Source organism: Thunnus thynnus, chromosome 9, assembly GCF_963924715.1.
Source record: "Thunnus thynnus chromosome 9, fThuThy2.1, whole genome shotgun sequence".
NCBI lineage: Eukaryota > Metazoa > Chordata > Actinopteri > Scombriformes > Scombridae > Thunnus > Thunnus thynnus.
Genome location: NC_089525.1, coordinates 34,150,029 through 34,173,564, shown reverse-complemented (window position 1 = coordinate 34,173,564; position 23,536 = coordinate 34,150,029). Strand labels below are relative to the sequence as shown.

General features: G+C 40.4%; 1 long non-coding RNA gene across 1 annotated transcript; it reads right to left on the bottom strand.

The window, feature by feature from the left end:
• Positions 1–9,450: 9,450 nt before the first annotated feature.
• On the bottom strand, positions 9,451–23,476 carry LOC137188637 (uncharacterized). The gene is made up of 3 exons (XR_010929456.1): positions 23,328–23,476; positions 22,265–22,376; positions 9,451–11,684 (listed from the first exon to the last, which is right to left on the bottom strand). It is a non-coding gene; the product is annotated as an uncharacterized lncRNA (long non-coding RNA).
• Positions 23,477–23,536: the final 60 nt, after the last annotated feature.

The following is a 23,536-nucleotide window of genomic DNA, read 5'->3' as shown; positions in this document are numbered from 1 at the left end:
CTCCAGCGGAGAGAGCATCCTGGTCATTAATGTTCATTTTGAGGTGAAAAACTCCATATTACAGCGTTAATGTGGCCTTGAACAGTCTTGTTATCAAAGCTCAGAGAAGAGAAATGTTGCCGGGTCATTATCATGGACGACCACCTCTCAGAGATGAGAGAGTCGACTCTCGGTTTCCCCTCGATGGCAATTAGACGAGTGTGATGGGATGAACTTCACTGTTTTAGCCGAGAGCGAAAACTCTGCTGTCAGGCTGCTGCTGACAACCAGACGAGAGAGGAATCAAATAAATCTGCAGCTCGGCTCCGTTTAATCCACTCTGAGAGACACAAATACTGAAGGAAGGAGCTTTTACTGCAGTACAAGTATCAGTACTACAACAGAGAAATACCTTTAAAACTATTCAACTATTATTATGTGTGACGTGTTCCTTTATTACCATGAACACACACACACTGGAGTTTAGAAATACTCACAATGTGGATTCATCCGCCGCTGAAAATAGTCCCCAACAAACGGTGAAAACTGTTGTTTTTAATAAGCTGTTTAAAGGAAGTGAAACTGTATATGTGTGATACATCATCTTCAGTATGAAATACAAAATAACACCAGACACATAATTAAAAGTCTTCAGTAACAGCAAACATTTTTCTGTTTTATTGTTTTATTCTATTTTGGTTTATTCTGCTCTATATGTACATATTATATATATATAATAATAATATATATATATAACACTTGTTTTAATTATTTCTTCTTTGATTCTGAGAAATAAAGTTTTTCTTGTCAGTTTTTGATTACGGACGGAAAAGAATCGAGTTGTGACGCGTTGGACCAAGATTAATGCTGTGTGTGTCTTTGTGTGTGTGTGTGTGTGTGTGTGTGTGTGTGTGTGTCTATGTGTGTATGTGTGTGTATATGTGTGTGTGTGTGTGTGTGTGTGTGTGTGTGTGTGTGTGTCTATGTGTGTATGTGTGTGTATATGTGTGTGTGTGTGTGTGTGTGTGTGTGTGTGTGTGTGTGTCTATGTGTGTATGTGTGTGTGTGTGTGTGTGTGTGTGTGTGTGTGTCTATGTGTGTATGTGTGTGTATATGTGTGTGTGTCTTTGTGTGTGTGTGTGTGTGTGTGTGTGTGTGTGTGTGTGTGTGTCTATGTGTGTATGTGTGTGTATATGTGTGTATATGTGTGTGTGTGTGTGTGTGTGTGTGTGTGTGCAGTTCCTTGAATGGCCACTTGAGGCTCTAAAAGCGAGTCAATCCCCATAGACCCCCATGTTAAAATGTCCAACTTTACAGCAGAAATAAACATGTTTAAAGCCTGGTACAAACAACGGTTTTTCTTTCATGACAACTGTACGGGGGGTGAATTTTTTTATAACTCACCCGTTTAAATTTTATTAAGCTGTAAAGTTCTGCATAATGAAGGACATGGCTGCTTTGAGTGACAGGTCCACCAGCCGCTAGGTGGCTTGTTTCAGCCATTCGGCCCGCCTCTTTGCCCATTTTTGATTGGCTGGGAGTTAGGCAGCGTCACGCACTGCCAAGATGGTGACGACTGGAGCGGCTCACTTTGAGCTTCAGAACCGCTCTTCAGAAACCAACGAGTGATGTCACGGTAACTACGTCCATATTTTATACAGTCTATGATCTGAGTGTTTAGATTTACATTCACATCGTCAGTGAATTCCTTCATATGTTTCATTCACTTCATTTCTTTGTCCATATTTCCTTCGTACAGTCAGTATTTCATTTCAAGTTTAATATCCATTTCAAAACTATCACTGCTCCATTCTGTAAATAGATTTTAACAATTTAATTTTAATATTATTTTATTTCATTATTATTATTATTACTTGTGTCTGTTTTTATGCCTCTGTGTTTCTGTGTTGTGTTTTTTTTCTCTGTATGTTTGCATCGGCTAATAAAACTGACTCTGATTGGATGAGCTGCTGTCAAAAGATGTCCAGCGTTGTGTAAACATTAGCTTACAGCTTCTCCTCCAATTAACATCCTGTAATATAACAGCTCACCTAAACAACATGCAACTATAGCAACCACCATAGCAACGATAGAAAGCCTGAAAACATCTTTGTAATAACTAACAAACTAAACATCATTTACATTCACTGAACCAAGACTATCAAAATAAAATGCACATTTCTCACTAGAAAAGTTATCACAATACATTTTAATGCTGAAACTTAAAATCTTAAAATGTTGCATTTTCCACTGATATTAAAGGAATGGCAGCCATTTTCTTTCTTTTGAGCAGACACTCGTGACGTGGACGCATGCCAATAAAAAAGAAGAAACGTAGAAATTCACAGTTTTAGAGCCGTTATTTTGAAAGTATGTGTGGATCATGGTAGCTGTTATACATTTGACTGTGAGGCTGAGCTGAAGACACGGCTGGAGGAGCTCTGAGGAGACTCTCTGCTGCACAAACTGCCAATAAGTTGTTCATTATTTACCTCTCAGCTGAGGGCAGAGCTGCTGCCAAAAAAACAATCCTGTGCCAGAAAGTTTCCAGTTCACGTCTATCGGGGATAATAGTGCTAATAATGAAAAACCGTCTCATTCCTGCAGCCGACACTCTGACATACATGAAATCTGTTTGATAAGGTTTGTAGAAGCTGCTGCAAATATAATTAATAGCAGCATTTCTTTTTTTTAAGATTTCTCTCTAGATTAAAATTTTAAAATTGCCTCTAAAGCAAAGTGGATCCATTATTTCTGTCCGAACAACAACCCTTAAAGTTGAAGGATCACCTCACACTCTCCAACTGTTGCCTGTAAAGGTCTGAACACACCAGGATTTAAAATGTAGAAAGTTTGCAGTAATTTGATTTGCTTTCAAAGGAATCGTAGCGACTGGATTCACTGATGGAAGAAGAGTTCTGAGTTAAACTTTCAGTAACTTTTACTCCTAATAAACCATCTTGACCTTTGAGGGTACAGAGAGTCCAAAATGTAAGAAGCTATCGTAGCTAATTAGCTGTGATGCTAACATCCAGTTTTATTGAAGGTCAGTTAGCAAACTCGTTATCTCAGAGAGCTTTTCCCTCCTCAGTAACTTTTTATTGAATGAAAAACAGAGGTGGAAGGTAACTAAATACATTTACTCAAGTACTTCAGTACAGTTTAGAGGTACTTGTACTTTACTTGAGTATTTCCATGTGATGCTACTTTCTACATTTCAGAGGGAAATATTGTACTTTCTACTCCACTACATTTATTTGACAGCTTTAGTTACTTTTCAGATGAAGATTTGACACAATGGATAATATAACAAGCTTTTAAAATACAACACATTGTTAAAGATGAAACCAGTGGTTTCCAACCTTTTTGTCTTTTGACGTCTTACAAAAAGCAGTGTGTAGTCGGAGTCACATTTCACATGTCTATGAGTTGTTAACAGCTCCACCAAATAGTGATTTTTCCCTCTAAACTTCTCACATGCTTTCATTTCAATAAATGTTCAAATGATCCAATATTTCAGCAAAAATCAAAGATTAGAGAAAAAGTCCAAAAACTGAAAACAGATTTGTGTATCAGAACTTTGTTTTTTCTTCTTTCCTCTCCCATTAATCATCTCACCACCCCTCAGATTTATCTGCTGACCCTTTGGAGGGGCCCGACCCCTAGGTTGGGAACCACTGGACTAAACTAGCTAACTGTATATAAAGTAGTGTAAACTAGCTCCACCTCCAGCAGCTACAACAGTAACATGCTGCTCTAACACTGATGCTTCACTATTAATAATCTAATGATGTCATATATAATAATATATCAGTCAGAGGGACCAAACCACTACTTTTACTGCAATACTTTAACTACATCAAGCTCATAATACTTATGTACTTTTACTGCAATACTTTAACTACATCAAGCTCATAATACTTATGTACTTTTACTGCAATACTTTAACTACATCAAGCTCATAATACTTATGTACTTTTACTGCAATACTTTAACTACATCAAGCTCATAATACTTATGTACTTTTACTGCAATACTTTAACTACATCAAGCTCATAATACTTATGTACTTTTACTGCAATACTTTAACTATGAGTACTTTTACTGCAGTAAAGTATCTGAGTACTTCTTCCAGCAGTGATAACAGAGTGTTAGCTAATGTGACTGAAGTAGCGCTGGTGAGCTAACTGCTAGTTAGTGATAAACAGGATCGTTACAAACATGAGAAACAGAACTGAACAAAAAATACAAATCAAAGAAATATCAAAAAGGAATAAAATGACAGTTAATACTGGAGGCGAGGTCACAGCTACAAACTGGATGAGAAGAGTAATGATCCACCAAGAATAAGAAAAAAATCAAATTTAATTGAAAGGAGAAGATATATTTTTAAAACATGGTGACCTTTCAGAGACCAGAAATATAATCATCACTATTAACAATAATTCTGTTGTTTTTATGTATTTATCTACTCTTTCTGACTCTACGAGCATGTCGGTGATCCTCCTTGTTCCTTTTATTCCTCTACTAATGTCAGATATTATTCTGTGTTTTATTTTATTTATAGTTTTAATATGAAGCTGATTATTTGACTTAATTCTTATTTTTGCTTTGGCTGAAAATATGAAAAATAGAAAACCCAAAAACAGAGTGATGAAAGATGCAGCACACCTCTGGAAACACTGCGATTAGTTATTAAACATATTGTAGTTTGACTTAAAAGGAGCAGCATTGATTTGGAGGCTGCGAGCGGCGGCGGCGGCGGCGGCGCTCTGTCCTTGATGTCTTCAGAGGGCGTCAGACTGACTCACATTAACGTCTTGTCTTTTTATTTTCTTTCTCCTCCTCAGTTATCGATTAGCAGCCGAAAACTTGACTGTTGCTGACAAACGGACGATTCCCATCAGACCGAGGGGAGTTTTCAGGAAACAACCTTGGGAGTGGACGGAGTGAAGCATCGCCCTCCGACGCTTATTTATTTACCACATCACTTCCAGCTCACACGCCATTCTTCTTCTTCTTCTTCTTTTTTTAAAAGAAAAGTCTCTGGGGGAAAATAAAAGCTTCAAACTGACAGACGTGTGGAGGGATGATGGATCATCTCGAGCTGATTTCATCACATTAGTCAGGCGATCACATGTTTGTCTTTGTTTGCTTTATTTCCTGGAATCTGATAAAAACTCACTTTTCTGTTGGAGGTTTGTATGAATCTGCTGTAAACTGATCTTTAACTCTGAGCTGAAGGAAGTTTAAAAATAACTTTGTGTGTCTGAGTTTTTCATCACGATCTCCTCTTTTTTCACCAAATCTTTCCAGCTGTTTCTCCGTCATGCGACAGATTCCTCGGCAGCAGATTTCATCCTTTTTGTTTCCTTTGTGTTTTTGACTCTTTACTCTTCATCCTGGATCAGAAACTCTTCTTCCTCTTCCTTTCACTTCATCACAGCAAACAAACAAAACATCCTCGCCAAAATAAAAATTTATAATTAAATATATTTAATATATATCACCATAAGGATCAGCTGTTTCAGGATTTTGTCCGACTTGACTGCAGCGTTGTGTCACTTCCTGTTGCTGCCGCCTGAACGCCGACACGGTGCAGACGAGAAGCGAACCAGATTAAACTGACACCTCGCTGCGATATGATGTATATTTGTATTTACTGTACTAATTGGAACTTGAATCTTGAAAGGAGGAAGTGAAGGAGGCGGGTCAAACCCCCAACAGGAAGTGATTGTGTCTCATCGAGGCCAAATCATGTAATTGCAACTTCCTGTCATGTGATGCACACTTTGACCTTGTGAGGCAGCTGGATTTGTGAGATCACGCGAGAATCCGTCTCGACAGGCGCTTGTTAGGGGGCGGGGTTTAGATGTGACAGACTGACGGTTCATCCAATCACACGCCAAGTACTTTTTTTGACAGCCTGCCCGTTCAAAAATACTAGTGGAAAGTGGAAAAAGATATTTTCTCAGAAGGTTCTGTGTAACAAACCATCTGGCGTGTCAGGTTAATGCACACTGGCCCAAGAAGCATTTTTCCCCACACACACAATCACTGGAATAGCAGCGGCTGTAAAACGCTGAATAAATGTTTCTGAGTGAAATGACTCGTTTTATTATCAGAGTTTGATCCATTTGGTCAGATAACATTTTGGAAAAGAAAGAGAAGAAGAGCCGCAAAAAGATCAAATTATTTTATCTCCGTTCAAGTGGACGAGGAGCCAACAGGAAGTCAGCCGGCTCGGCCAGCGGAAGTCTCTACTGAGCATGCTCAGTGGAGACGCTGACGTGTGAACATCCTACAACTGGAAGCTGATTTTCTTTTTGGAGCAACTTTCACTGGAATAAACCGGCGCCATCTTTGAGTTAATATCAAGTCTTTATAACACATCCAATGATGTCACTGTGATGTCACCGTGATGTCACCGTGATGTCACCATGATGTCACTGTGATGTCACCATGATGTCACCGTGATGTCACATACAGACACGACAGCAGCGACATAAACACGTTAATCAGCCTGAAATAAGAAGATAATCTATATTTAACAGCTTTGTAATATTTCAGTGCTGCTGTTTTTTATTATTTTTATTTGAATAAATGTTTTTGTTGCTCTTCTTCTGTCTTTATAATCGTTCAGCTGAGAAACAACTGAAACAGTTTTTTTTCTGTCTGTGTTCAGATTATTTTGACTTTTTTTTAGAGAAAGTTATTTATTGCAAAGATAATTAGTTTGGAAAATGTTTTTTATTTCGTCCTGCACTTGTCAAACTCTTTAATAATGTAAACAGGAAGTCGTTTAATTGGATCTGGCACGTTCGCCGCGTGATGGATTTCATCATGAACCAAAAAACAAAAAAAAAAAAAATCTTTCTGAGAGGAAACAGACCGTCTGAGCGTTTTTATTAATCGTCTCCTCCTAATTTAACTGAGCCGGCTGTCATTAAAGACGCTGAGACTCTCGTCCTGTACGAGCTGCTTTCACGACACAATTCATCTTTTTGGCTGCTTTAAGCCTCCAATTTGTAATGAGTTATTGGGCTGTTCCCGAATATTCCCCTGTGATTGAGCAGGAAGTATTCGGGACATGATTTATAGATGTTAATTGTGGTATTCAAAAACTCACAATGGAGTACAGGAGGGAGGGAGGGAGGGAGGGAGGGAGGGGGAAAAAGAAAGAGAAGAAGAAGAAGAAGTGAGGTGCACATCTGGAAAAGTCATCATGACTGAAGCCAAGTTCTGGTCCTGGGAGGGAAGTAAAAGCAGAGCTGAATTTGAACTAAGCTGCACCCTGGAGAGTACAAAATATTTTCCCCTGTCAGCTCGGCCCCGGGCCCCTCAAATCCCAAATCTGCCGACCTCTGCCGAACCCTCGTCCACATCATATCCCGCCCTGCAGGAGCTCCGCTGCTCTCTGCCCAAACAAGACATATTTGTATTTGATATTAAAGCAGCATCAAGCGGGACATTCATCACTCTGAGTCGAAACATTTCAGAGGGGGAGGGACGGTGGGGGGGTGTGTGGGGGGGGGGGGGGGGGGTGTGGGGGAGGAGGAGGAGGAGGATGGGAAAACAATATGTGTCTTTTCCTAAAGTGGAACCCACCTGCAGTTTCCAGGGAAGACCCGTCCTCCGCTCCCACCGAACCCAAACTGAAGAGAAGTTCATGAAAATGACTTGAACTGCATCCAGAGGTGCTAATGATCCCTCCTCCTCCTCCTCCTCCTCCTCCTCCCCTTCCTCCCCCATCGACTCCATCATCCATAACCTCACATGTTTTCCACACGGGGAGAGTCGGCCGCATAACGACAGAGAGTTTTGTTTTTTTTTAAATCTGGTGTGAAGTGGAACAGTCGGGATCGAATCGCAGAGAAGAAACTCAACATCAGCTCGTTTAAACTTCCTGCTGATATGAAAGTATTTACACTCACTTAAAATACCTTTAATTAACCCTTCAATAACCCTGAAAACACACTTTACACACTTAAAGCAGACAGCTTCATGTCATTAACAAATGAAGTAGATTTTAGATGAAGTTGTGTCTAATTAATGATATTTGTTCTGATTCAGTATTCAGCTGTTTCAGATAAGTTAATGGATCAGTTATTGGATTGTAATATATAATATTAAATCATTTTCCTGCATGGATAAAAAGTCATTGAATTTATAACAGATAAAATAATATAATAGGCAGAAATATAACATGAGCTTTATTTGTTCCTAAATGGACTTTAATTTAATATTATTAATATTATTGAGTCCATACAGTAAAATACAAATACATGTTTAGAAACTTTAGGATGAATTTAAAATAACATTCAGCTGTCATCTCTAAACCGACATCAGAGGTGACAGTAACGGATTAATAGATTATAATAATTAATATTTAAGAGGGTTTTTAATTGATTATTTTCATGGTTTAAGATTAGATTTTCCTCCAGTGTGGAGGACAAACAGGAAGTTTAAGATCAATAATAAACCAAAATAACTTAAATTACAATAATGGTATATGTGTGATATATTATATTATGTTATTTTTAATGGATTACTGTCATAGTTTAGGAGGTTTTAAGGCATAAAAATTATTAAATAGTTTTCATAATAAACACCAAGAATCTGAATGTATATGATATTTACTCTGGGTGAATAATAATAATAATAATAATAATAATAATAATGTCATGATTTAACTTATTTGCTGCATTTTGATCACATTTCCACAGAATCAGAGCAGCTGAAGGTTCATCAGAGTTTAAGAGCTTCAAATACACAAAAAATCAGCTTGTTTTAATATTTTCTGGATGTGACTGTAAATAAAATAAATAAATGAGAAAAATGAAGATTTTTATCAGCTGTTAAGAGAAAAATATTTTGAGGACAAAACCATCAGTTTACTGTCTTACGTTTGTTTGTTTGTTTGTTTGTTTGTTTGTTTATTCGTGTCAGTTTCAGGTTTTTGTTGCGTACATCAACATAATTTCAGGTCTTGTATTCTTCATGTGGAGAAGATGAATCCTAACTTGAAGGTTTTGCAGCAGATCTTTGTGTTCAGATGAGATCTGGGGTTAAAGGTCGCGTGTTTGCTGGTTTCTTTCTCGTCGGTGTGAATAAACACCATCAGCTCAGGTTTCTCCTCCATTTGCATAACTCACATGTTAGAGAGCTGCAGAGGGACTTTCCCACCCCCACCGCCATTCATGTTGCACTCCAAAGGATTGTGGGACGATGATAAATGTATATGCAAACCCCCCCCACCCCCGCCCCCCCCAGGACTCCTCTCCTCCTCCACACCACGTCCTCTTTCAGCTCGCCGTTGGCACGACGCTCCTCAAAGCTTCCCATAGAAATAACGCTTGATTTTAAGTGCACCACCTGCCCCCCCGATCCCCCCCCCTCCCCCCTCCTGTCCTCTCCCCTCTTTCTTTCCTCTCAACATCTTTTAACTTGTCGAGCTGAACAGATGGCAGAATATGTAGCTGACCTAAAATACATCTTTCCTCTGGGAGATGTTTCCAGCACTCAGTATGGCGGAGCTTCCTATAAGCAGCGGCGAGGATTAGATGAGGAGGAGATGGCCGACGCCAGCAGGACGAAACCTAAAACTGAAGTCCATCGGTGACATTTAACAGCAAACAGACGTTTTCAGAGTCCGTGGAGCAGCATCTTCTATTAGAGTTATAAATATCGTTCCAGGTGATCCCGGCGTTTTGGCAGCGATTTATTTCTTGGCTCTCGGAGCTCTCGGAGCCGCTTCCCGTCCACAATCCCAGCGGGGGAGCGTCCGACACAAAGCCAACGCTGCACTTTATTTTCTATCTATACTGTTTATTACATACGGAGCCAAAACATTCAAATTAAACAGAATATGTGGGAACAGATCGAAAAAAGAAACACAATCTGACTTATGTGGCCCCCAAACGTCACTTTAACAGAAAACTTGAAGTTAATAAAGCTGTTTCTGATAAGTTGTATCGTTATGTTACATTTGGTTTGTTATATCTATAACTGTATATATTTACTGGTTGTTACCTGCTGCACCTGCGGCTCTCTCGGGTTCAGAAACGTGACGCTTCACTGCAGGTGTTCGAGGCTCCACCAGCACCTGATTAATATCCTTATAATAATGTCTACTCTGATGCTTTTATCTTCTTCTTTTCTTATATTTTATCTCTGTGTGTGACCGCTCCTTCAAATCTGTGTTTTTATTGCATTTTCTAAGTCTGTTCTTCTTTTAATTTTTGTTTTATCTAATTTCTTTATGTTGAAATATGTACTGAATGCTGAAATTGCACCTTTATTTTATGTTTTTTGTATTTTGTGAAGCACCTTGTAACTCTGGTTTTACTTACTAACATTCAGCCCCTTAAAACACGGAGCTGCTTCTCTTCTTCCTCAGAGAAAACGTACTGAAATATGAAAACAGCAGCTAAAAAAATTCACTTTTCTTGATGCGGTGATGATCCAGCAGTCGCCGTGTTAAAGCAGGTTAAAGATGTAACGCTCATCTGGACAATAGTCAGAGAATGTGAAGCAGATCATTTCATACTTTGCTGCAGTGTGAAGTGATCCAGATTCAGATCTCAATCAGCAGCATCAGGCAGGGTTCGTCCGGGTCGGGTTCGGGTCTCACAGATGGGACTTCGATCCCCAGCTAGTTAAACGTCTGGATGACTTTCTGCTTTTACTGGTCGCCCACCAACCAAACATTCAGTCCCCCTCAGAGAGACAAAACCACTGTGACCTGAACTGTTCCTGCTGATAAAAATAAATAAAACTTCTTCTTTTTTTGGTTATTATAATTACAAAACAAACATCAAGAAGATATTTAGTGATTTCTGAGCACAACGTCTGTTCAACCTTCATCAGGTATAAAACTGGCAGATTCCTTTTACTTTATTAAAGTTATTCCAGTTTTATTATTGTTCTACATGTTTATAACAGCTTCCAAAAAACTTTATAATTTCAAATCTTATATTGTCTTTAGGCTGAAACACATGAAAAATACCCTCAGCAGTGTTTATTAATGTCTACTATCCAGCTTTATTTTACAGGTCCTTTAATGTTACACTAATTTTCTGGAAATGTAATTTGCAGGTACAAATTATAAGAAAAACAAAAAAGTTTAGCTTTATTTTTTTTATATAAATTAAGACTCTTAACACTTCTTTAACTGGCAGAAAATACTCTTCAGTATGTCGTGTTTTTGGTGTTTTGTGTCAAACTAAATATTAGTACATGTTCCACCAAACTGCATAATAAGAATTAACAGTTACACAGCAGCTATGTTTGGGAAATTATTGAAAAAATCTAATATGCTTATATATCATTTTATCCTCTCTCACATCTGTAAAATGTCCTAAAAATTGACCATTAAATAGTTGCAAATTACTCTGAAAATGACCAGGATATTTGTGTAAATTGTTAAATAAAATGAAGATGAAAATAAACAGAATAAAAAGAATCTTTGTCTTTATATTTGAGGAGTGTCTTTCTAACCCGAGGCAACAATAAGCAGTGTCTGAGTTGTGTTTTTGTTACATAATTAATTACCACCTCACATTTTCCACATGAGGCAGAAGACTGTCAGAGCATCATCTTCCTCCCTGCAGAGAATCACCCAGAAACCACATCAGTGTGTCGCTGTGAGTCACAGAGAAGTCAGAACCGACTACACCCCGAACCTGACCTCCGCCTCCCTGTAACTGAAAACAGGAAGAACATAATGTCACCAAGATGTTTCCCTACGTGTCACAAACAAAGAGGAACAGTGTCGGGGAGGGTTTGGAGGGTTCGGAGGTTGTTGGCGAAGCTCTCTGGATACTTTCCCGCCACCTCTGTGCGAAAAGACAATCGATCATTGTGTGAATTCTTGGGTCGAGGCGGAGATCAGCGTGATTTACGACGTGGATGACTTCGTTTGGCAGACGCAGCGGTAATTATTGTTTGAGAGCGGAGTGATGTGGGGACGATACAAACTGCTTTTGTTTAGGGTCAAACTGATGGGAAGTGTTGGGAAAAATCGTTTGTTTTGGCGGTAAATGAATGTCTTCAAACGTTCGAGCGAAGGTCGCGTCAGTTCAACTTTCCTACTGAGTTCACACGTGTGTCAAAGATGTTTCATGAAGAGCTTGTGATCACAGTTATTTAAATTGTTTTTTTTTAAGTAGTTTTAAGCATCAGGAAACATCTCAGCCAAGAAGAAGCTTTTTTTTGCAAGATTTCAAGATTTTTTGGGGGAATTTTCTGTGAAAAAACAGTCAACTGGAAAAACAATAAAAGAGATTATGATGTTTCTCTCATGATGTTCAACTTCTGGGGCCCAAAGCTGCAGTTTATTAAAGTTATTATTAATGGAGCTCTACTGTTAGAATGAGCCATGTAAGGCAAAATAATCACTTGCTAACCCGAACCCCTAACCCCTAAACCCCAACCCCAACCCTAAACCTAAACCTGAACCCTAACCCTAACCCCAACCCCTAACCCTAACCCTAATCCTAAACCCTAACCCTAACCTCTAACCCTAAACCTAACCCTAAACCCTAACCCTAACCCCTAACCCTAACCCTAACCCTAATCCTAAACCCTACCCCTAAACCCTAAACCTAACCCCTAACCCTAACCCTAAACAATAAACCTGAACCCTAACCCTAACCCCAACCCCTAACCCTAACCCTAATCCTAAACCCTACCCCTAAACCCTAAACCTAACCCCTAACCCTAACCCTAAACAATAAACCTGAACCCTAACCCCCAACCCCAACCCCAACCCTAAACCTAAACCTGAACCCTAACCCTAACCCCAACCCCTAACCCTAACCCTAATCCTAAACCCTACCCCTAAACCCTAAACCTAACCCCTAACCCTAACCCTAAACAATAAACCTGAACCCTAACCCCCAACCCCAAACCCCTAAACCCCTAACCCTAAACCTAACCCCTAACCCTAAACCTGAACCCTAACCCCAACCCTAAACCTAAACCTGAACCCTAAACCCTAACCCTAAACCCTAAACCTAACCCCTACCCCTGAACCCTAAACCTGAACCCTAACCCCTAACCCTAACCCCCAACCCTGAATCCTAAACCTGAACCCTACCCCTACCCCTAACCCCCAACCCTAACCCCCAACCTTATGAGATATTAAGCCACAATTATGAGACAGTTGATTTTAACTTTACCATCATTTTAACTATTTTATTTCCATCATGAATCTTCTCATCATTTATTTTCTCTGTATGGCAGGAATGAGCCTCCATACTTAGGTGAAGCTGCTGAATGTTTTTCTTTCCTTCTCTGGTTTTTACGTCCTCTCTGACTTAAGTCCTCATTTCCCTCCTCAGCACAGATCGGTAATGACTCGTATTTGAGAGTGATGAGATAATAACTTCAACTTGATTGTCGGAGTTGAACAAGGAGGCGTGTCGCCGAGTCGGAGCGCGCTCAGTCTGTCAGCAGCTGAAGGTTGAAGGTTTTTTTTTCCTGGATCTCGGTGGGCGATCTTAATGGGAAATCCAGAGAGATTCAGCTGGCAGGTTTTGGCTGCGGACCAGACTCGGTGGACATACCATCGCTGTTCTCAACACTCCTCGATTACCTCTGTGCCTCCTGCCAACAAACACTCACACTAAATATCTGGAGCTGCCTTCCAGAAATGTAAGAAAGCAGGAAACTCTGATTTCCAGCTGTAAAAAATGTAAGAGTGGCATTTTAGTTTCAACTGGAAAAGAACTCGCTCCATATGTGTTAACTACACAGTTTCCTGGAGTCAGAAGTACTCAGATTCTCTAGTAAAAGAATCCATAAAATACTACAAATAATCACAAGTAAAGATCGTCATTAACTAACAGTTAATTAAAATATCTTCTTCCTCTGTGCTGTAGAAACTATTACACTTTAGTTTGTTTAGAAACGGCTGCAAAGACTAATAACAGCATCATGTTTTCAGTCTCTGGAGAGTAGTTCTGTGTAAGACAGACGCTACTGAGCATGTGCAGGAACACGGTTCTGTTTACAGCTTCACTAGCTTGTTGTGCTGCAGATCAAAACCTCTGGACTTTATACTGAAGCTCTTTGTTAGTTCAGGAGGTTGCAAACCTTGTAGCCTGCAAACCTCAAGGACTTCTGGGAAACGATGTTCATTAAAGGCCGTTAAAAACATAAATATTGAATTAACAACAATATTAGATGTTTTTTTCAGAAAACTCCTTATCTAAACATATGAAGTGAGACACATGACATACTGTTGAGAAAGGATTTATACTCTCTATATCAGGCTTTGGATATATATATATATATATATATATACATATATATATATATATATATATATATATATATATATATATATTTATATATATGGAGGTGTTGTGATGCTGCCGGTTTGCCTGATGAAGGTCGGACAGACGGAAACCTTGTGATTTAATTAATATTCCAGCAGTAAGCGAGACAGTGTGCAGCAGTTCCTCTCATTGTTTTCAATGAGAAAAATATAGAAATTTACCAGACATCCTGTGTCCTTGGAGTAAAATTACCTTTACTTCTTATAAAAGAATGTTTTAGGAAGATATTTAAAAGATGCTAAAGATGTAGCCTAGCAGTTTATAAATGTAATTGCTATGAAAAAGGGTTGCAGTGGGTGAAAGTGGAAAAACATGAATAAAAAGGTTTGTGTGTGAATTTCTCCGTTGTCACCTTTCATGGCACAAAGATTGCAGTAATAATAATTTTGAAGCGGTAAGTTATGAGTTTTTTTTATGTTCATCACATTTAACTTTTTATGTTTTTTTTTTTTTCTTCTTGGCATAAATGATCCTCCATACCTTCGCTCTCCTCTGGCGCCGAGATTTTTTGGAAATTGTGGTAATTCCTCCCTAATTCTGCTGTAATAACAGGAAGCAGGGAACGGGGCTGCCTGTGGGTGGCTGGGTGGGATTATCGTCGCGTGGACGCCCAAACGGGGAGGAAACAGAGCCGGTGCCAGCTCAGCGCACCTTCCTCCTCCTCCTCCTCCTCCTCCTCTATCCTGAGGAGTGAGCAGAGTGCAGGGAGAGCTCCACAACTCTCACATGATTTACAGCCCGAGCAGCAGAGTTCACCGTGGATTCACGCCAGCGACAAGCCCCCTTTTAACACCAGCTCTGTATTCTAATGACCCCCTAAACTGCACACCAATCCATTTTCCGTCCATTAGCAGCCAGCAGCCGGGCAGCGCCGCCACCGCCGCAGCAGCTAATATTCTTTAATTCACTCCACAAAGGGGGAGATTGTCCGGGGCCTCGCTGCACTTAATGCCTGCAATTACATCAGGTTACACATCCTGAAGTGACCCCCGGGGACCCGAGAGAGAACTCCCCCCCCGCAGCACCACCTCCACCCTCCTAATCTACTTCAGGCCAGTGCAAACACCTGATAGCTGCTGGCAAAAAACAAGCAGCGCTGATGCACCTCATGCAGCCTCCGTGTGTCTCTTCCTGTCTGTTTGACTTCTCCGTGGCTCTCCGCTGTCGCTCGCTTTCATTAAGAAATAAAACATGCTGGAATGTTACTGGATGGCGCAGATGGCCGGCATCCCTGAAAAAAACCTGCAGTCAATTATAGCCGGCACAATACACGTTTTGTCCTGAGGACGGAGAAAAGAAAAAGCTAAGAGTGTTGTTTTATGGCGGTTATTTATTGCCTTATAACTCAGAAATCAAATTAGTTCATATTGAGGAGGTTGAGCTCGCGGTGATTGATTTCCCCTCGCAGGGTCGAGTTGATACGAGCGAGCGGGGGCCAAAGAAAACACGAGCTGAGTCCGGAGTCCGTTCTGGAAAAGGCTTGGCGATCGGAGGCCGGAGGAGGAGGAGGAGGAGGAGGAGGAGGAGGAAGGTGGATGTGGCGTCTGGCGGCGGCGGGGTCAGGCCTCGTCGCTGTTCATTACAGGTGATAAGTGCCCACAGAGGAGACCGGTGCTGGAAATATAAGAGAGATCCAGCGGAGGACTTCGGCCGAGGCCTTTATGGGGCCGTCCGGAGACACTCTCATCCCTCAGCGCTCTCTGGAGACTCGGAGCCGCTCGCAGGAATGGGCCCCCTGCCGCCAGTTTCACCGCCGCGGCCCCGGGAACAAGCCAGCAGCGTGCCAATTAGACAAAGAGAATAAAATGGGATACACAGAAATGTAATTCATAAATAACGCTCATGTCAACTGTCGTGTTTTTACTCCCCCGAATTTTTATATCCCAATTTTTACAGAGCCTGGTCGGTTTAAATTGGTCCGACCGCGCCGAGGCCTTTTGTTCAGCAGCCGCAACAAATCAGAGACGCTCGAACAATTACAGCCGGAGTCTGAAGCAGCAGGACAAACACACTCATCATCACTGAGTACAGTCGTCTTCATCATCAGTTAACCTGCTGATTAAACAATCATTCACATAAAGGAAATACAGTACAGTATCTGAGTAAATGTACTTAATTACTTTCCATCGCTGAAGATATTGAGTTTAATATAATGAAAATATAACAAATTCTCACCTGTGAAAAACTGGAACAAAGATGTTTGTCATTAATTGAGAATTTAATGGAAGATTAATTGATTATCAGAATAGTTGGCAAATAGCACATATGGTTTCCTGTCATCTCTCAACTGTCGCTGTATAATAAAGGCATAAAAACGTCAGCATTTGATTTACTCCCAGTCAATAAATCATGTTTCTCCTGTCAATCAAACACAGACACCTACACAGAGTTACTACCTATAAACTCTTACAATACTTTTATATTAATAATCAGTATTAAAACAGTTAATAACACATTTTAATGTAGTTATAAGCAGATATAAAGACATTTTAAGTGTTTAGTAATGTACAGTATTTATTCATAACAAGGACATATTTTGTATTATTACACTTCCGGGTGTCACATAATAAAAACTTACATCTGCTGACATCTACATTATAATGTGTTATAAAATATTTATGAACTGTTTATAGATTATTAATGATAAATATGAGGATTTTAAAGTAAAGTGTTGCCAGTTAATGATACACAAGTCAGTAAAAGTGGGAGACGGGAGTCATTACGAGCTTCCAGCAGGTTAATCTGTGCAGATGCAGCAGAAAAATGCAAACAATCTGTTTCAAACACTCTGCGGATCGAGTCTGAACGTTTGGATCCGAACAGTTAAACAACAGATGTTCCTGCAGTGAGACTATAATTAGAGGGATAGAAGAAGACGATCTGTAATGACACATGATTATTCGGCAGTAAACATGTTCAGAAACGCTTCAGTCGCTTCGGCCTCTTCGTCCTCCCTCCGTCCAACACCTCCTGCAGATCCTGCAGAGCTTCACCCCCCCCCCGTCCCCTCCCTCCCCCCCCCCTCCTCCGTCCCGACAGATGTTAGAAACATTACGAAACACGGCCAACAATAAAAAGAGCCGGTGTAAGTTTTCCGAGAGCGCAAACAAAAGAATGTTTTAATGGTGCTGCTTTAAGAGGAAAAATGTTGGACTGCTGGAGAAATTCAATTACAGCGTGATTGAGTGTTGACATTTCTGAGGCCGTAAGACAGGAAATTCATTAAAAGCAGCAGAGCAGCCTGGGAGGGAAACTCCAGCGGCTGTAAAAGAATCCGCCGGTCCGAGGTGATTATGGAACGGATCGTTGCTCGGGTCAGGCCGCCGCTCTCGCTCAGCCAATCCTGGATATTTAGAGGCTCCAGAACCACCGTGCTCGCTGTATTGATTGAAAATAATCCACCTGGGACTCGGACTAGAACTCACATCTGTACAGAGGCGGAGGGGAGTGTGTGGGGGGGTGGGGGGGGGGCAGCATGTGGAGGGAGGAGGAGGAGGAGGAGAGTGTTTCAGGAATAATGTGAGGCATTGATTCTGACACGCATGGTATTGTAATAAGCTAATCTGGGAAAAAGAAACAGTCATGAAATGCAGCAGAACAAGACGACCATTTGTAAGCAATTTATGACGCCGTCTAATCATTACGGCGAGTTTAGGTCAACATTCACAGGACTTCTGGACAAGACAGGATCAGGTTGCAGCCTGTGTGTGTTTTTTTTGCTCCAACAAACAGGATCTTTGACATTTTTTGGCTGCTGGTTTATCAGGATTCCTGCAGCAGAGAATCTGGAGAAAGAATTTAATGGTTTCCAGGAAATGATTTGTTTGAAGAATGCATCAGAATTAATGGAGGAGTGTGTTCTGCTGCACATTCTCCCGCAGTATCACATGTCAGCGACGAGCTCGTATCTCAGAAATGTCTGATTTTCATGATCTAATGTAACGACGGCGAGTCAGGCGGAGAATATTCTCTTCAGCTTTCTCACTGCACATCTGGACCTGAGTCATCACAGCTCTTCTCTGTAGAATATCTCCACAAAGTCTTAAGCAACACGAGTTTATCTGGAACACATTTCAACAACGAGGTTTTACATAAAACAAGACATTAAAACACCAGAAACTATGCAAAGACACATTGAAAGAGAATCTAAAAGAGTTAAACAGGAGAATAAATATAATCCAGAGGTCGTAGGTCATGTTCACGCTGTTTGACAGGATTTAATGTGTGTGTTTATTTAGCAGAATAAAGGTTAAAGGTCACAACTTTTATCAGATAAAACGAAGCTGTGAGGGCTCTACGGAAACCCGGCAGGGACATTAAAGGTGAGCTGCAACAATTAGTCGATTAACATTAATTAGCTAGAAGAGCTGCGACGACTGATTGTTTCAGTCTTTGTTGGTTGCAGCTTCTCAAATGTGACGTTTTCAAGCTTTTGTGTTTCATATGTGACAGTAAACTGAATATCTTTGATCAGACAAATCAATCAATTAATCAAGACGATAATCAGCAGATCAATAGATGAACATCCTCCTCAGTTTCAGCTCTTTGACCTTTTCCTTCTTTCTTCTACAGGTTGGATGATGTTCTTTGAATCATCTGATTGTATAAAACACATCAACATGTCGGCTGCAGATGTGAGTCTGTGATGCTGGAACACGTTTATTCTTGTTTTCTATCAGCTCGTCCTGTGTGTTCCTGCAACACTGACGAGCTTTCTGCTTATTTATATTCACTCACTGGAAAGCTTCCTGAGCTTTCAGCCACATTTGATGTCCTTCCCCACTGATGAAGTAACGCGGCGTTGAGGTGCTGCTGCGCTGTTTATGTCAAACATTTTCAAATCATTTCTAAAGTCAATAATTCAGATTTGTTGTGTATAAATGCAGCATCGTATCTGTGTTGTCATTTGGCTTCTAAACACAAACAAAACCTGTTTTCATCAAAACATCTTTTCATTGTTTTTATGATCTTTGTTGAGCGACTCCACAAACGTTTCCATCGAACTGCAGATGAAGATCTGATGTGTTTTATGTTTCACCAGCTTTAATTAACAGAATTGATCCAAAGTGATCAACAGCAAAAAGCAAGAAAGATAATAAAGGAGAAAAACAGCAGAGAGGAAAAGAAACATAATGAAGATGAGTGAACAATACCAAACAGCGTCCCCATCAGCTCTCTCTCCTCCTGATTATATTCATCTTCACATGTCGGAGGGTCGAGTGACGTCTTCTTCTTCCTCTTCTTCTTCTTCACTTTGACCAGCTTGTGTCTTCCTGTCTGAGCGTTAACTCTCCCTGGATCCGTCCTTAAAGACTTCAGCCGCCGTCGGGTTGTTAACGTGTTTAAAAATCGTCCTTCGTTTCCTCCACTAACGGCGCTCTGAGGGCCGGATCGCAGGTACGAGACGACCAGCAAAACAGGAAGAAAACGTCTCCTCCAGCTTCTCTAACAGAGAATATTTCATCATGATCTCGGCGTCTTTTTACTGCACAACTTTTGATTAAAAGAGCCAGAAAGAAAAGATTAAAAACTACTTTGAGACTTAAACTGAACCCTGCAATTAATTTGAATTCTTTCAGATTTTTCAGACTTTGGGAGAAAAACTTGAGGAGTTTTTGATGCAAATGTCTCATCTTTCAGAGCGTTGCAACTCTGTCTGTCTCTCTGTGTTTATTTTCTGGCTGCACTGCAGGTGTTTAACAGTTAACACTTCATGAACCCTCAGAGTCCTGCAGCCATCTCCAGGTGATTAAAAACAGGCCTATTTCTAAATAAATGATGCTCTCGCTCTCAGTTTTGATATCTTCCAGCTCAGAGAGGTCAGAATCCCAGCTCGGATTCACTCACAACTTTGAGGCAAAATAACAGAAAAGTCAGAGACGGAGAGTAAGAAGTCCTGAAAGTGTAAATAATATTTTCTATGTGAGAGCACTTTCACTGGGGTTAAAACAAATCCCTGAAAACAGGAGCATCCCGGGGTAATGAAGCACTTCATGAATATTCTGTAAGGAGCTTCGCAAAAAGTCCACTTTTTCTTATTTTCTAATTGACGGAAAGTTCAGACAATTATTTATTTATCGCTGCTATTCCTCCGAGCTGAAGCTGCTGCTAGAAAATAAGAGCGGGTGTGTTGTGAGAGGAGGAGCCGGGCGGCGGACAAACCCTAAGACCTTGTAAAGATCGCTCCTAACAGATTTTCTACCGAGGATTTGTGAACTCCATCTCGCCTAATCACAATGGAGCCTATTAGTGCTTGACATTTTTATCCGGCAGCCAAAGACTTCACATCTCGGATGCGGCGGGGGCTAACGGTAGCGGACAGCTCGGCGCGGCAGCCGGGGGCCGGCCCGGCGCTCCTCCTGGGCCCACCTGCAATCCAATACCTGAGCCCCAGCGCCCCGGACGCATTGATTTCTTGTCAGCCGCAGAAGTTTTCAGCCCGTGTTGAGGGTGAGGAGGAGGAGGAGGAGGGGGGGATGAGGAGGGGAGGGAGCGCTGGGATAAGGGGTGAGAGAAATCTTAATTAAGAGAGGGGGATTTACTCGACCTGGCTGCAGCTTCTTTGGGGATCCGGTCAATGAATCATACGAAGGAGAGAGAAGGAGGAGAGTTTTCTGCTGAAGCTGGAGATTAAAAAGAGTGACAGGCTGAACGCCGCCGCCGTGATGCGATGTCGAGTGTTTTCTCTCCTGTCGATTCCTTTTCTTTTCTTTACGAGGGGTGAAGGTGGGGCCTCGGGCAGATTTGCACTGTTGAACTCATTACAGAGTATTACCCGCTAAGAAAACACTTCGCCGCTCTAATTGCCCAATTTAGGACTGCAGGTGGTCGCAGCAGCCGGCAGTCACTCACACCTTTTTACTGTTTCGGCTCTCGCCGCGCCGGAAACCCGATCGCTCTAATAGCAAACACATGACGGCGTTCACAGCTGGCAGAGAGACGTTTAAACCTCCATCACATCATTTAGAGTCTGATATCTCTGATCCGATGTTGACGTTTACTTTATTTATTGTCTCTGCTCTTATAACATGCTAATATATTATAAAGGACAACATATACAGAACCATGAAGTCCTTTTAACAAGATGAGACGTTCACTGACTGTCTGACATCACAAAATAAACACCAAACATATGAAATATCCTAAACCGCAACAACAAAATGTTTTAGAGTGTATTAAATATACATAAAAGTATAAATACAGTAATTCAACAACTGTTAAGTGACACTATTTTAAGATCTTATCTTCATCACATCGTTAGTTTTGTTTTATTTGTTTTTTTATGCCGTCGTCTCCTCACCTGCTTCAATAAATGTTAAAATGTCTAAAGTTTAATCACTTCATTTCAATCATTTTTCTATTTGAAAGATGATAAAAACCAAAACTAAAAGGTTAAACCGCATCAAAACAAAGGAGACATAAACTGAGTTTTTAATGATTTAATTAAAGGTGGAATCACTCGAGTCATTTACTAAAATAAAAGTATTTAATACCACAATGTAAAAGTACTTAATTATAAGTTAAAATCCTGCTTTCTGAAGTAAAAGTACACAAGTAAAAGCAAAAAAATGTTCTTTAAGTGGCACTTATACATATTAATAATCAGTAAATAGTCAATAAATAGTTCATAACTCACTATAATGCAGCTGTCAGTGGATATAAATGTTTATTAATATATTAGTCATCGACTATAACTCCTCCTGTGGACACACACAAGTGTTTGCTGCTGTATAAACAGATAATAAATGACAATCTAGTGAAACACAGCTGTAATAACACAAAATATGTCCTCATAAGAGAAGTTGTAATAAATACTGAACATTAATAAACACTTATAACTACATTATAGTATGTTTTAAACCTTTTATTACATGATATATTGTAGGATTGATGTTAAACATACACATGGAGGATATAATCTGTCAGTTAAATTAGTCTCTTACCTTCAGCGCCTGCAGACCTCAGACGTCTCCTGAACGCCTCGGGCAGGTAAACTCACTCCTTTTGGCCTTCTCACACTTTTGTCCCTGCTGGCCACCATACACTCTCTGCAACCTTTAATAGAAATACTGAAGCTTTACAAGTTGAGGGAGTTTCATCAAAACTGATCATTATTATCTTATTCTGATTTAAGATCATAATAAAAAATAATAATATTAATGTAAAATTATTATCTTGATCTGATTTTCCTCTTTTTTCAGAAAAATCTGAAAACAAAAGGAAGAAATTTCTAATTTCAAATTATTTTGTTTCATGATAATGCCCACTAGCTTTACATTATTTTGATTAAATACTGTTCTATGATCTGCTTACGTAGCTGGAGTTCTTATTTCAATACAGCAAGTCAAATGCTGCATAAAGCAATAACGTGTTGTTCCATCATAGGTCCATTAAGGGCGCTGAGGTGCCGCTCCTACTGTCATTCCAATTCCAATGAAAAATCATTATGTTACTGTTGTGTTGTGTGTGTAATATTTTCTGCTTTTCCTGGTGGCCCCTGATTGGCTGAAACTGGCAAAACTAACTGGATCTGAGGCAGAAAATTTTACGCCAAAGAAATTGGGTGATTTTCCGCTGCTTCCTTATTAGCTAACATTTACCCCCTGAAGGCAGGTGACATATACACGCAGCAGTGTGGTGCTGTGGCAACGACTGTAAAGTGAAAGCAGTCGCTAAGTGGCCACCAAAAGATACTTTTTTAAACTTTTAGAAACCGGTAGCCCCACCTCGTGGAACAGTTACCACCACTGATCGTAGGCAGAGCAGACGGTCACACTGAGCCTGATTGCATCCTGCTACACAACACGCGCCACAGACTCAGAACAACAACACACATTAGCTTTCCTGCTAAAGTCTCCTTCTTATTTAACTTACACATATGAACACGTCTTGTCCTGCAGCTTGTTGAATGAGCCACCAAACAAACATTCACCGCTGACATCAGTAAGCAGCTAGATAGCTAATTAGCTGCTCAGCTGCAGCACATTAAACAGCATGTAAACATACCTGCAGATGTCACTTCAGACCTGTTAGATGCTGGTTTTGTCCTTCGAAATCCCTGCTAGCAACACGCTGTCTGTCCATGACTTATAGCTACTGCAGTTTATTTACTTTCTCTCCGTTCATACATTGTAACACCAGTAACTCGCCAGCTGCTGTCAATCAAACACAGACACCGACACGCCCCCCCAGCTGTTGTCAATCAAACACAGACA